The sequence below is a fragment of the Sminthopsis crassicaudata genome, chromosome 3, assembly GCF_048593235.1.
Source record: "Sminthopsis crassicaudata isolate SCR6 chromosome 3, ASM4859323v1, whole genome shotgun sequence".
Lineage (NCBI taxonomy): Eukaryota > Metazoa > Chordata > Mammalia > Dasyuromorphia > Dasyuridae > Sminthopsis > Sminthopsis crassicaudata.
The window spans coordinates 365,471,696-365,488,271 of record NC_133619.1 but is presented as its reverse complement, the minus strand read 5'-3'; positions in this window follow the sequence as shown (position 1 = coordinate 365,488,271).

Genomic DNA, 16,576 nt, shown 5'->3' with positions numbered 1-16,576 from the left:
TGCCAAATTTGGATTCTTCCTGACTTCAAATCCATTCCTCTCTCCAAGACACCAACTTTGTTTATTACTCTTCAGTCATTTTAGGTGGGTCCAACTTTTTGTGCCCCCATTTTGGAGTTTTCTTGGCAAAAAAACTAGAGTGATTTGCTATTTCCTTTTCTACCTCATTTGTCAGATGAGGAAACAAAACCAATAAGCCTTTTTTTCTTTCCCAAGAGCATCCTTTTAGCAAAGATCCAGGCCTTGCCCAGTTTCAGACTGGATTGGAGAGTGGAAGTAGAAGTGGGAGAAACAGATTCTTATCCTTTGGCAGGGGCATCATGACCTAAAGGGCCTGGTTCACTTTCCTGGCACCCTTGAGCCACCTCCACTCTTCCAGGAAATGAGAGAGCTCTGAGCCATGGCTTTAGAAGGCAAGCTGTGTGTATGTTCAAATTGGTGGGCTCAGCCACCAATCACCAGGCACCAGGTCCATTAACTAAGAATAAGCAGTAACATGTTTTAAGAAGGAATGAGGTCACAGAGCCCCTTCGGGGCTCTCCTCCCCCCCCCCCTCTCCTCTTCTAGTTAGCATTTAGAGGCTCAGCATTATTCTACCTTGGAGGAGGCTGCTTCAAACTAAGATTCTACAAAAGCAGCTTCAATAGCTGTAGCTGTTTTCTAAATCTTCTCCCACTCTCCATAGCTCCTTTCTTCCCTCTACAATCTCTCACTTCCCTGAAGGCCCCCAGGAAGGAATGGTGTTTAATCTTCCCAATCTAACACTTTCTCCTACCACTCCCAAACCTGGTCCTGGTGTTCTGGAGAGAGCAATTTTCTAACTGTCACCATAATCTTACTCTCCTCCCCTCTTCTGCCCCAGTCCCCAAAAAGGTTTTCTCATTCCTTTTTATATTTTTGCCCCTGCTGCCCTCCCCCTTTAAAATATTCAACCTCTCTGCTCTTCAACCATCCAAGTTTTCCAGGCCTAATTCCAAGTCCATCTGTCTTCTCTGATCACTCCAGTCAACAATGATGAAGCCCCTTCTAGAACAATATAGACTATATATTATCTCTTATATTTCAGCACTTGATTATAGTCTATGCCATTTCCTCTCAGAGCAGAGAGCTGCTCATATACAGTATATATGTGCTCTAGAGACACTGGTCTCCACCGTTCTTTCCAGGAAGCATAGCTTATCACCCTGGCCCAGGCATCTTCAGTGTCTCCCACATCATGAACTTTCTCTGTCTCCTCATCTGCTCCCTCTGGCTTCCCTGGCTTTCTTCGTCTCATCCAAAGTCCCATCTTGTTTAAATAGTCTTTAATCTTAGTGCTTATCTCCAATTTATCCTATATACATCTTGCTTGCACATAGTAGTTTGCATTTCATCTAGTTGGTGCTATGAATAGATAGTTGGGCCTGGATTCAGAAAAACCTGTATTCAAATGCAATCTCAGATAATTACTGACTATGTAATACTGGGTAAGTCACTTAACATGTTTTCCTTGGTTTCATCTATAAAATGGGGATAATAATAGCACCTACTTTCCAGGATTGTTATAAGAATGGAATGATATAATAATTATAAAGCATTTAGCATAGTACCTGGCAAATATTTTATACTTTGTAAATGTTAATTATTATTTATTAATGTCTTCCCTATGAATCATGAACTTCTTGAAATCTCTTAATTTCCTCTAGCTTCAGTTTCTTCATCTATAGAATGAAGGGACTGGACTAGATGACTTATAAGAGTCCTATCTTTAAATGTACAACCTTATGAACTCTAAAGGGTATGCCCTAAATTACACTTTAACACACTTTATTCTTTTAGCTTAAGATTTCCTGGGTTAGAATGCAAATCTTCCTATAAAGGAGTACCATTTAAGCTTTTTCAATTATTAATATTTCAGTGTAATTTTAGTTTATCAGTTCCTTAGAAAATAGGTTTTGATAAAGGAGAAAAATAAGGAGACTAACAGTGGTCTGGGAAAGCTGAACCAAACAGACAAGGGAGAGTATGAGACAAACTTTCACCTCCTTCATGAGTTTAGCTGAGTATCAGCTCAATTTCATTTCATCTTCTCCAATCCCCTGTGTAGCCCAATAAGCCCTTGAGTGCATCCAGGAGAATTTAACTCCATGAGGGTAATTGAGGGGTGGTGAGTTAGAGGGGTGTTTACCTCATTGTTCCAATGGGTCATAAAAGTGGCAGAATCTATTCTATGGAAGGTTAAAAGTTTGGTCAGACATTGAAGACACAAGATCATCTATCCCCTCCATCATTTTAATGGACTTCTCTTACCACTGGACTTTGTCAATGGAAGAGAGAATGAAACTGATGACTTTGTGCAATTCTGCCTTCCTTAAAATCCAGTCTATCCATTAGTCAAGACATTATCTAGATGTCATTGGTCCTCTTCAAAAGTGAAGAACAAATAGCACTAATTTCTACTCCTACATTTTCTATCTCTTAGTACATTATCTCTATCATGATATAACTAGATCATTCCACAGAAGTGTTTCTTTCTTAATAATCCTTGGCTCAGGCTGATAATATGAGTTCATGTTTTCCTAAATATACATTAACCCCAATCACTAGGAATAGCTGTTTCACTATGGAAAGTCCCCAATATGCAATCCCAGCAGTATATAATGAAAACCTGGCCTTGTCAAGGGCATCACTTGAGATCGAATTGTCACTACTCTGTCAGGAAGTAGAGAGATAGCATGCTTCATTAGCCATCCTTTGGAATCCTAGATAGTCATTGTTATTGATCATGGTTATTGTATTTTTCCAAGTTTTTTGTTTTTATAGGATTGTTGTTTTTCCATAAATTGTTCTCCTTTCATTATTTCTCATTTCATTATTCATTAGTTTAAAAAAACAAATCTTCAAAATTGTTCATTTTAATAATACTAATATTATAGTATAAATTGTCCTGCTTACTTCACTCTGTCAGTTCATAGATATCTTTCTATGTCCCTTTGAAATTATCTACTTACACATTTCATACAGAAAATAGTATTCCATTACATTCAAATACAACAACTTATTTGGCCAATTTCAATTATGGACGTTCCTTTAGTTTCCATATCTTTTTTTTTTTTTTTTTTTTTTTTGCTATCACAAAAAGAACAATTGTAACTATTTTTGTACATGCAGGGCCTTTTTCCTGTTTCTTTGGTCTTTGGTGGGGGGAGCCCTAGTGGTAGTATAGCTGGGTCAAAGGACATCCACTGTTTAGTAATTTTTTGGTATATAATCCAATTTGCTTTCCAGAATGGTTATATCTATTCACAAGCCCAACAACTGCATATCAACAGCTCCACCAATATTTGCCATTTTCCTTTTTCATTAACTTTACTAATCTGATGAGTATGAGGTAGAACATCAGAGTTATTTCTTCTCCTGCCTATTATTTAAGTTTTCTTGAGCTCAAAAAACATCTTACCCCAATTTTTTGTTGGCCCTGCCACACCAAAATTTGATTTGAGATATTATTTTAAAGCTGGGATCTTTGTCTTTATCAGAGAGTAGGGTACTATGTATATTTCCTTTTATATATTGTATCTCTCCCACTGATTGATTTATTTATTTTTAAATTTTTTTGCTGAGGCAATTGGAGTTAAGTGACTTGCCCAGGGTCATGCAGCCAAGAGATGGTAAGTGTCTGAGGTCAGATTTGAACTCAGGTTCTCCTTACTTCAGGGATGGTGCTCTATTCACTACACCAACTAACTGCCCCACCCCTCTCTTTTTTTAACTTGTATCAAATTGCTTTGAGAATTGATACTTTGCATCTAGGATTATTTCCATCTCTAAAATCTATGAGCCTATGAGCCTAGAAGTTCAAAGAAGAACATATTAGCTTATAATTATACAGTTAATACTTTAATTTAACTAATGATTAATACTTTAAAGATCATTAGAGGAGGCATGGCTTGTTGCTTTTTGAGACTGGGAAAAGAATCTGGTAGAGAGATGCTAGGAGAAGGCTGCCACATACCGAGAGAACAGGCAGCAATCTATTCATGAGATACAAATTTTGCATGCCAAAACATGGAAAAAAACTGTGTTTTCTTCATGAAATAGAACCAAAGTGACCATTGCAAAGTTCAAGAACCTCTTCATAAAATTCTATTCCAAGTGGTATGCTGCCTTGTGGTTCCTGAAAATAGAGAATATACTTGAAGGAGTAATTATGCAGAACCTGTTTATGTGAACCACAATTCTACTTCTGGGACCTCAGAGCCCAGATCAGCTGGTTTGCATTGTTCCTGACAGACTGTGCCAGTCTCCTCCTCACTTATCTGTTTTTATTATCACAATTTTCACAATTATCAGATATTTTCTTCTACATCTTCTTCATGCATCTTGTACAGAGAACACCCAACACAGTTCCCTGCCAATATACTTCTCCATGGTGCTGATGCCAGCTATTTGGCTGTGTAAAGTCCCCTTAGTAGCAAAGACAATATTAGTGAGCCAGGATTTAGCTTATTTCCCCATACTTTGCTGTGAGCCTTGAACTTGGGGGAGGCAAGATACTGTAACAATGGTGATTTCAAACCTTCCCCTCCCCACTTCCCTCTATCAGGGTAGGTGAGTAGCTAGGAGATAGTATTTGGAATAGACTAGAAGAAGCACCTTTTTTCCCTATAGTCTAATACCCTACCAGCACAAAACAGGAAGGATTTTGTTTTTTTACTTTCTCCTGGCACCAAAGCTTGCACATAGTAAGTGATTAATAAATGTTTGTCAACTTAAATCTTTTTTCTGCTATTTTCTAGATCCAATCCCCTACTCTACTCCTCTACATCTACCTCCACAACATGACATTGTTATAATGAGGAAGACACAGTTGATTGTGTCCAACCAGGCAAGGCCAACAGTCCTTTCCACGAAGCTAGATAGGTCTCCTCCAACAGGGATCAATTATTATCACAGCCAGAAGGGAGAACAACAAGCACTGGGTTGAAAATATAGTCACAGAAAAGTTGAGGTAAAGAAAATCTCCCAAAACTTAACTATTTGAGTCAATCAAATGAACAAGATGTAGATGGGAGTTATGAAGTAAATGGCTCCAACTAGGTTTGATGGGCAGGCACCTATAATGTGTGATTTGAAGGGTACTAGGAAAATTTATTTCCCTAAATATCTCCAAAATGTTAATACTTTAGTCAGTACTTTAGGTTAAGGTATGGTCCCTAGAAAAATGCAAATTGAGGAAGTATGGTATAGCATAAGGAACGCTAGACTCATAATAAGGATCCTACACTTGAGCTCAAGTTCCAGGCCAATTTGTAACTAGCTTCTGTGAATTTGGGTAAGTTATTTATTGCTTTGTGCCTCAGTTTTCTCATCTGTAAACTGAAGGACTTAGATTGATTTCTAAAGTTCCATTCCACTGTGTGCTGAAGGTGTTATATATGAGATCCATTAGCAAGTCTAGCATTAAAGTGGATTTGTTTGTTAGATTAGTTTGGAAACTAAAGGTCAAGGCCCTAAAGGGAAAGGATAAAGGATAGGTCCCATTCTGATGAGGGGAAAAGGAATAGAAAGGCCTGGAGCATAGAATTTACTGGAGAAACTGTAAACTTGAGAAAAGTGTCATAGTATTGCAGGAGAAGGGAAGGACTGGGCAGCCAGAGGGTATGTGAGAAAAGGGTATGGTCAGCTGGATAGTGCAGTGGGGTAGAGGACTGGGTCTGGAGTCAGGAAGATTTGAATTCAAATATGTCTTCACATACTTAATGGGCTATATGACCATGGCAAATCCCAGAAATTAATCTGCCTCCATTTCTTTAACTGTAAATTGAGGATAATAATAGCACCTACTTTCCAAGTTAATTGTAAGGATCAAATGAGAATATTTTACATGCTTAGCACAGTGTCTGGTACAGTAGGAGTTTAATAAATGATTGTTTCCTTCAGTCTTCATCATCATTCTGCTCCAATTCCTCATTCGCCTTCCAAATGGATAATCTTTCAAGGCTCCTCAGAAGCACCATCTTTTTTAAAGTCCTCTCATTCTATGATTCTGTTATTCTCCTAAGAGAGCAACAGGTCCTGTCTGAGCTGAAGCTGAAGATTCTATTATCACTTTCATTGAACCAACTCTAATCCAAGAAGAGAAGAAGATGATTAGAAGTCCCTTCCCCTGTACAGGTGGCCTAGGGAGTGCATTTCTATCTCGAAAAATGGAACTCTGCCCAAATCCCCTGGACATAGAGAGAAGGAACTAGGAGGCAAGATTTGGCTATAGTGACCAAAATATAAGCTATCAAATTGTTACCCCTCTCTCCATAGCTGTCTCAGTCCCAGGAACTCTAGAATCCTGGTCTTGTAGCTGTTGTGTTCAAACACGTATACTTCCTCCACTTCATCATGCACCCTGAGAATCTATTATCTGCCATTATACCTACCCCAACATATGGACTGATGGCTGATTAAACTAATCCTTGCTAATGTATAAATAGGAAAGGGTTAGAGGACCAGACATAGACATTGTTTTCTGGAGAAGTAGCAAAAGTAAAAATCTTTTCTCTGGCCCCCAAGGAGGGAGTGAGGTCAAAGAACTTTGGTTCCATTGGGGCCTCAGCTGCATACTGCCTGTGTGACTTTGAGCAATTTCTCAATCTCTTTGGGCCTCAGCAAATAATCTATAAAATAAAGAAGGTAGGTTATGTTGCCTCTACATTCCTTTTCAATTCTATATTTATGAAGAAGCAAGAAAATACAGCTCTCTCCCTTCTTTGCAAAGGTGGGGTACCATGGGTGTAGTACATTAAATATTCCATCAGATTTTGTTGATGATTATATAGCATCTTGTCTTCAGTTACCCACTCTTCCCATTCAGCATTCAAAGGTTTCAAGTTGGGACTCTGAAAGGAACAATTACTTTTAGATTCAAGGTACTCAATAGATAATACTCCTAAAATTCTATAGCTCATAGGTCCTATGACATTGTACACAACAACAGCAAGATTATACAATGATCAATTCTGAAGAATGTGGCTCTTTTCAACAAGATGATTTAGGCCAGTTCCTATGGTCTTGTGATGAAGAGAGACATCTACACCCAGAGAGAGAACTTTGGAGATTGAGTGTGGATCACAACATAACATTTTCACTTTTTAAATTGTTGATTGCTTGCATTTTGTTTCCTTTCTCATTTTTTCCTTTTTGATCTGATTTTTCTTGTGCAGAAATATCGATAGAAGGATTGCACATGTTTAACATATTGGATTACTTGATGTCTAGGAGAGGAGGTGGGGGAAGGAAGGGAAAAAATTTGAAACATAAGGTCTTGAAAGTGTAAATGTTGAAAATTATCTCTGCATATTCTTTGAAAATAAAAAGCTTTAATAATAAAAACAAAATAAAATAAATAGAAAGGAAGGAGGGCCAAGCATATAGGAAACTGAACTTTAATTGTGCCAATTCAGCAAATATCTGGTGGAAGTCAGAAAAAGGGTAATAATTCGAAGTAACTAAGTTTATTAACCTTGGCATAAATTCTCCAATTGATAAATGGTCAAAGGATATGAATAAACAATTTTCAAATGAAGAAATTAAAAGTATTTCTTTTTTTCATTCTATTTTTTAGGTTTTGCTAATTGAAGTTTTTTACTTTTAAAACCTATGCAAGGATAATGATAAGGAAAAGATAATGTTAAATCTTGGAGGGGATGTGGAAAACTGGAACATTAATACATTGTTGGTGGAGTTGTGAACTGATCCAACCATTCTTTGTTTCAAAAATAAAAAGCTTTAAGAAAAAAAAAAAAAAAAACTTGACATATATGCATCCAGACATCATGGACTGCCTTGAGGAAAGATAGGGAAAGGTCAGGGAGGAGAAGTAGAACTACAAGAGAAACTAGTTTTCACTGATCAACAAATATGAAGTATTATATAACCCTCAACTGTGATGAGAATGAGAATAAAGGTTTACCTTACACTAAGCATCTTCACAACTTCCATTTCTTTTTCCTTGTTCTTCTCTTCAGTGCCAAGCAGAAATGAATCTTAACCTTATTCCATTCAACAGTCCTTCAAATATTTGAATATAACTATGGAGTACCTATTTAGTATCTATCATCTTCTTCATCAGATCCTCATCTAACAAGATTTCTCCTTGATTCACTGTTCTGATCATCCACCTCTGGGCACTTTCTAATCTGTTGATATTTTTCCTAAAATGCAGGTCCCATCATTAAATGTGGTATTCCAGCTGTAGTCTGCCCAGGACAGAGAATAGCAGGATTTCTTGTCCCTCAGGGCCTGAGAAAGCTAAAGTCAGTCTTTTATAACATTAGCTTTCCTTTTTTCCCCTTTTCCTCTGGTTGAGTCATATTGAATTTAGATTCTACTAAATCTCTAAATCTTTTTCAGAAAAACTTCCATCAATCTAATACTTAATGTGCAACAAGAAAATGGTATTTATACACATATATTGTAACACACGTAAAATGTATGGGATTGCCTGTCATCGGGGGGAGGGAGTGGAGGGAGGGGGGGGATAATTTGGAAAAATGAATACAAGGGATAATATTATTTTAAAAAATTACTCATGCATATATACTGTGGGAAAAATTATAAATTAAAAAAAAAGAAAAGAAAAAGAAAAACTTCCATCAATCCAAACTTCCCCATCTTGTGTTTGTGAAGTAGATATTGCTGATGTAGTTATTCTAAGAATCTCTTCAAAATCCTCAAGGAAATAAGAATCAAAACATAAACATCTATCTCTCATTGATCCATGGTCATAGAGGCTAGTTTTATCAGAGATAATGCAAACGAGTGAATATTCTAAAAACTATAATATTTGGAATATGCTTTCCAGCATGGGACAACTAAGTGGTGCTGTCATGAAGACTCATCTCCCTGAATTCAAATCTGGCCTCAGATACTTACTAGAAAGGAGAAAGAAAAAGGAAGGAAGGAGGAGGAGGAGGAGGAGAAAAAGAAAGAAAGAAAGAAAGAAAGAAAGAAAGAAAGAAAGAAAGAAAGAAAGAAAGAAAGAAAGAAAGAAAGAAAGAAAGAAAGAAAGAAAGAAAGAAAGAAAGAAAGAAAGAAAGAAAGAAAGAAAGAAAGAGAGAGAAAGAGAGAGAGAAAGAAAGAGAGAAAGAAAGAGAGAGAAAGAAAGGAAGGAAGGAAGGAAAAAAAAGAAAGAAAGAAAGAAAGAGAGAGAGAAAGAAAGAGAGAGAAAGAAAGAAAGAGAGAGAGAGAGAAAGAAAGAAAGGAAGGAAGGAAGAAAAAGAAAGAAAGAAAGAAAGAAAGAAAGAAAGAAAGAAAGAAAGAAAGAAAGAAAGAAAGAAAGAAAGAAAGAAAGAAAGAAAGAAAGAAAGAAAGAAAGAAAGAAAGAAAGAAAGAAAGAAAGAAAGAAAGAAAGAAAGAGAGAGAGAGAGAGAGAGAGAGGGAGAGAGGGAGGGAGGGAGGGAGGAAGGAAGGAAGGAAGGAAGGAAGGAAGGAAGGAAGGAAGGAAGGAAGGAAGGAAGGAAGGAAGGAAGGAAGGAAGGAAGGAAGGAAGGAAGGAAGGAAGGAAGGAAAGAAGAAGAAAAGAACAACAAGAAGAAAGAAGAAAAGAACACACAGGAAGCACACGTGGCTCTGGATTTATAGGACTCTGTTCATGGTATCCTCACACTGTTGGTTACAGCATCTCTGTTGAGGTAAGTTATTTACCTGAGCTCCTTGATCCTGTTCCTTTCTACAGTTCAATTCCCTCTTGCTAGGGTTAATTCTCTCTTGTATTTATAGCTCTCTTCATTCTCTACTACCAGGGGTCATAATCCTCAAGCCTATCTCCTACCTTAATTCTTTTTCTTTTTCTATTCTCCTATTAGAATAGCAGCTTCGCTGCAAAATGCCATGATGATTAGAGGGTATAGTGGAGAAACAAAATCCCTCCCACATTGACCTCCATCCTCCAAGGAAAGAATGATTCACTCTTAAAATCTGGATTTGTCTGTCATAGTTGACTCTGTTCTCTGCTACCATGGATCATCTTTTACAACTATCTCAAAATTGTGTCCTGCTTTTTAAAGGTCATTAAGAATGTAACTTATCCTTGATCAGTCAATAGCTAGTTTGGTTTCTAATTTACCTCTTCATACTTCATAGAGGGATAACAGAGAATAATAGAAGTTTAAATATTAATGTCTTCTTGTCTCCATCCTCCCTCCTGTATATTTTCATAAACTAGGCTTGATCTGAGCTGTCTCAATAAAGTCTCTCCCACCCCTCCCACCTCTTTTACAGCTAATTTTGTCAAATTGCTTCCCCCTTCCTTTTAAAAGTCTTTATTAGATGGCTTTACTAGCCATCTTTATAGATAGGTATGATAAGTTACTTTGTTGAGGATGGTGACGGGCAGTGTGCTCACCCTATTGCCAATTTCAATTAAGCTCTCTATTCTTAATTTACTGCTAAATCCTCCTTCATATCTTTATTTATAATCATATGAAAATATGCTCTAAATCACTATTGATTAGAGAAATGCAAATTAAAACAACTCGGAGGTACCACTTTATACCTCTAATATTGGCTAAGATGACTAGAAAAGATAATGATGAATGTTGGAGGGGATATGGGAAAACTGACTAAAGCATTGTTGGTGGAATTGTGCAATGATCTAACCATTCTGGAGAGCAATTTAGAACTATGCCTAAAGGACTATAAAACTGTGCATATCCTTAGACCCAGCAGTGCCACCACTGTGTCTGTGTCCCAAGGAAATCATAAAGAAGGTAAAAGGACCCAAATGTGTAAATATGTTTGTAGCAGCTCTTTTGTGATAACAAATAATTGGTAAATGAGTAGATGCCCATCAATTGAGCCATAAGCTGTGATATATGAAGGTAATGGAATATTATTGTTTTATAAAAAAAATGATGAACAAGATGATTATAAAAAGGCCTGGGAAGATTTACATAAATTGATGCTGAGTGAAACAAGCATTATCAGGAATACATTGTACAAAATAACAGCAAGAATGTGCAATGATAAACTATGAAAGACTTGGTTGTCACTGGTTCAGTGATCCAAAGCAATCCCAGTAGACTTTGGACAAAAAATGCTATCTGCAACCAGAAAACAACTATGGAGAGTGAATTAAATCAACACATGGCATGTTCAGTTCTTTTTCTGTTTTTTTTTTTTTTCCTCTCCCATAGTTTTTCTCTTTTGTTCTGATTTTTTTTCTCCCAACATGATTCATAAAGAAATATGTACTTTAAAAATGTATATACATGTGTAACCATAAAATATAAAATAATAAAGAAAAAAGAAGGAAAGGAAGGAAAAGAGATAGTTTTGGAAATAAAGATGATCCAAAAAGAAAAGATATTAATAAAATTGCTTGTTTAAGTTTGACTTGAATAGCAATGTCCTTGGTTTAAGTTCTAGTTTGTGTTCCATTTAGTAGCTAGAACAGAGCGTTGAAAGTTGACCATCTTTGCATCTAACTATGTAAGAACCTAAGAATAGAATGTTAGGGCTGGGAAGATCCTAAAAGATCATCTGTTTTTAACATTATTTACAGTAAATTAAGAAAGAAGTTTCTTGCTTAAGATTTAACAATGGGTTAATATATGTGAAAGAGCCAAGGCTAGACTAAATGATTCATATATTTTGAGCTGAAAAAAAATTCAGAATCCACCTAGTTTATCACATCTTTCCTTTATAGAAAAGAAAACTGAGATCTAGGAAAGCTAGGAAGGTCCAGGGTCACACAGATAGTAAATATAAGAGTGTAAATTTCAATCCAGACTGGAATTCAGGTCTCCTGGTATATCTGGTATATATTCTTAGTATATCTATTTTTGTGGGTTATTATATCACCTTAACTTGTAATTTTAATGGTGTCAATTTTAGTCACCAATGCAGGAGTTCCTTAAATTACCAGAAAACCTGGTATTTTACTTATGCCCATAAAACCAGTCCTGGTGAGAAATAATGATAATGAACCAAAAGATGACTCAGCTGCAGTTGAGAAATGAAGCGAAAGATCCTGAGAGACAACACCTTGCTTAGGAGAGTACAGGGTTGATGGGTCAAGATCTAGAATGAGAAAGAGAATGCCCTGATGTTCCAGAACCTACTTTCTTCACTCCCAGTACAGGAGCCTTCCCACTTCTTGACACTGTCTTATTGAGAGGGAAAGAGGTACTATGCCCTTAAGTTAAAGTAGGAATCTTAGAAAAATTCTACTGAATTGTTTAGTTCCTTTTGAGAACTTAATCTAGACTCTGGGATTTCTTGCTTTTTATCTTTCTTCTTTTCTTTCTTTCTCCCTTTTATGTCTTTCTTTTTTCTATTTTTCTTTTCATTTCTTTCTTCCTTCCTTTTTTCTCTTCCTTCCTTTCTGTGTACTTTCCTTCCTCCTTTCTCTTTTTCTTCTTTTTCCTTCTTTCCTCTTTTTCTTCTTCCCTCTTCTTTTTATTTCCTTTTTCTCTTCTTTCTTTCCTTCTTTCTTTCTTTCCCTCTTCTGTCCATCCTTCTTTTCCTTCCTTCATTCTTCCTAGGTGTCTTTATTTTTATATTTTTATGTCACTTCTAGATATAGTTGGCACCCACGGTGAAACTTCAGTAATCATATCTAGTACATGTAGCATCCATACCCATATCTTCAGGGATATGAGGAAAGTTCATCCCCTCATCTCTACTCTGTAGCCAAGAAAAAATCTAATATAATTACACAGTGTTCATCCTTTAGAGCTGATTTACATTATTATCATCATTGTGTATATTACTATCATGGTTCTGATCATATTTACATAAATTCATATGTCTTCCAGTATTTCTCTGAATTCTTTATAGTCATTGTGTCTTATAAAGTAATAATATCTCATTAGATTCATATCAGTCAATAAATATTTATTAAGGATCTACTATTTACTAAGCACTGGGCTAAATGCCATAATTTATTCACCAATGCTCCAATCAATGGATAAGGTAATAGCTTTGCTAATTTTTTTTTTCTGAGACAATTGGAGTCAAATGACTTGCCCAGTGTCACACAGCTAGGAAGTGTTAAATGTCTGAGGTCACATTTGAACCCAAGCTTCACACTTTTTGAGCTCCTGTCTTCAGGGCTGGTGATCTAGCCACTGCACCACTAGCTGCCCCTGCTACCATTTCTTTAATCACAAAAAGATATTTTATTTGCAAAAATGTTTTTTGGACATGATAAATATTTGGCAGGAGAGACAAGGTGATGAGAAAAGAAATCAGATGGGCTTCTGAGGGTGGATTAGAGAAGCACACTGCTGAGCTCTCCTAACATTTCCCTCCAAACAACTTTAAAACAATGTCTTAAATCTATCCTGGTGTGGAAGAGCCAATGAAAGTTCAGAGTGAAACATTGTTCCATCCCAAGACAATATAGAAATTTGGAAAATCCTATGAAATGGCAGAGGAGGCTAACCCAGAGCTCACAGCAGGACCCAGACATTGTTTTTCTTCTCCCTTGCCTATATTCACTCCTGGCTGACATTCAAGGGCAAAGAAGAGCACTTTCTGTCAAAAGAGAGTGGAAGCCTTGAGGGGCAGTATCACTTCCAGTCCCAAGGGATCCGAGATCCTGAAGAACAGCATCAGTTACAATGAATGCAGATCAATTGAGCAGTGACCCCATCTCTCCCCAGATCACACCATAGTAGAAGCACCAAAAACTTCCAAACTCCCAGAATGAACTTGGAAAATAGCAATGTGAAAAAAGTGTGAAGCCAGAGACAGAGCCCCTCTCTACCTCACACCAAGAACAGAGCCCAACATTAACATAAAGTTCCAATTAAAAAATGGGGTGATAATAATAAAATTTGCATGAAAGAACAAAAAGTCAAGAATATCAAGGGAATTGATTAAAAATATATGAAGGAAGATGGCTTTGTATTACAAAGCATAAAAATTATTTGATAGTAAGAAATAATGTGGTGGTTCAGTGGAATAGATTTGGTACACAATACACAGTAGTAAATAACTATAGTAATCTAGTATTTGTTAAAGACAAAGATCCAAGTTTTAGGACAATAACTCATTGTTTGACAAAAACTACTGGAAAAACTAGAAAGTAATTTGGACAGGTTAAATACAGACTGACATTTCAATATTCATTTTTGTAAAACTATGTTTCAGATTCTTCTCCCTCCCTCCTTGCCTTATCTCCCCTTTCTCCAAGAAAGTATGTTACATATGTGCAATTACAGACTAATATCTCAAACTATATAGCAAGATAAGATCAAAATAAGTACGTGATTTAAACATAAAGAAGCACGGGATAATTTGTCTGTCAGAGCTATGGATGAGAAAAGAATTCATGACCAAACAAAAGATAAGACAACATTATGAGATAGAAAATGAGTAATTTTGATTACATTGAATTAGAAAAGGTTTTCATAAACAAAACAAATACAACCAAAATTAAAAGAAAAGCAGAAAACTGGAGAAATGATTTTTGCAACAAGTTTCTCTGATAAATGCCTCATTTCTCAAATATATTGGAAATTGAGCCAATTTTATTTTTTAAAGATTCCCCAATTAATAAATGGTCAAAGAATGGGAACAAGCAGTTTTCAGAAGAAATCAAATCTATCAATAAGATCAATTTTTCCAACATGGAAAACTTCTCTAAATCATTACTGATCAAAGAAATATAAATTAAAAACAACTCTGAGATACATTTCACACCTATCAGGTTAACTAAGAAAACAGAAAAGGGAAATTACAAATACCGGAGGGGATGTGGAAAAAGTGGGTCACTAATGCATTATTGGTGGATTTGCAAACTGATCCAACTGTTTGAAGAACAATTGAAAACTATGCCCAAAGGGCAATAAAACTGTATATTCAGTTTGTTATGAGAATCAAATGGGGTAACATACATGAAGTACTTTGAAAACCTTAAAGTACTACATAAATGTTAACTATTATTATTAGCTGTTACTGATTTTCCACTCCTGGAATTCTAGCAATTAGAGATTGTTTTGGGTTAACAAATCCTTCTTTTAAAATGAAAATACTCATGGGAAAGTTAGGAATTGTCACCCATTCATTCACTAAAATACCTTAGTCTGATGACTTAGTCCTTCCTCTTGACAGCTAGCTGAATTTTTAGGAAAAAGGAAAGGTGAGAAGAAAAGCACATTTGGAGCATAGGACAAGCTTGGATGAGCTTTCAAAGGTAGGGGCAGGGGAGAGACTTACATATGGTGAAAAGGACACATTGACTACCATGACCAAAAATAAAATTGGTCCGCTCAATATCTTAAAGCTGGTTGATCTATAACACTATCTAGGATATAAAAGAAAGCTGGTGGAGGAATTAGAACAAAGAAACAATTAAATTGGGATTGGGGTAGATTTAGGAAAGACTTCTTGAATGAAGTGAGTTTTACACCAGATTTTCAAAGGGGAAACATGGATTTGTATATAGGAGAATATTTCATGTACAAGGGATTTTATGAAACTGTCCGACTCAAGAGGGCTTATTTCATCTACTGCCTCCTCTATCTTTCCCCATCTTTGCTATACATACAATACATGACATAGCATAACATGTGTGTAAGTGTATGCATAGATACATATTCTATCTCTAGTTTCAGGAACAAAACAATACTTATTTAAGGTCACAGAGAATCCATTCTCCTTCAGTAGGGAGGGGGACTGAATGACAATACTTAATCCCTTGGGATTCTCAGGGAGTGAGTCCAAAAGAATAAGACAAATCAGTAATGTATTATTATTGAATTATTATTGGAATAGTAATAATCCATATTTATATAGCAACTTAACATCTGAAAGCACTTTTCTTTACCAAATCTGTGAGGCAAACAGTAAAGATATTATTGTCACTTTTGCAGGTAAGGAAATTCAAAGGCTTAGAGAAGTGTAAATGACTTGCCCTTCCTGAGTCACAGGATTGGTAAGGATTGTACCTAAAATATGAGAACACATTCTATAACCAGTAATTTCTACTACATCATTCTGCCTCTCGTTATTTATTTAATTCAACAAACATTGATTAAATATTTCCTAGATTCTAGGAAGTGGAAGCACAAAATAATTCCTGCCCTCAAAAAGCTTATATTCCATTGAGGAGAGCCACATAAATAAAAAAGAGGTAACCTGAGAAAGTTGAGGGCATGTTGAGATAAAACAAGTGACTCCTAAGCTTTATCTGGGAGGAAAATAAGGATTTCAAAGACGAGGAAGGAATGTATTCCAGGAATTCAGGAGAGACTGTGTAAATACATTAATGTCAAAGGTGGCATGTGGAATTCACAAAATGGATAATAGATTTTGGGCTGGAAATTGTATGTGAGAGAAATAATATGAAATAGTCTGCAAACGGAGGTTTCCTGAGGGCCCTAAATACCAAATTAAAATTTCTGTGTTTTACCTTAAACCCCATAGGGAGCCACTAAAGGTTTTTGAACAGAGGTCTAACATGATCAGACCTGTGGTTCAGAAACATTATTTTTTGCAGCTATATAAAGAAGGATTAGAGAATGGAGAGAGACTAAAAGCAAAGAGACCAATTAGGAGCCTACTTCAGTAGTCCAGGCAAAAAAGGTGAGATGTA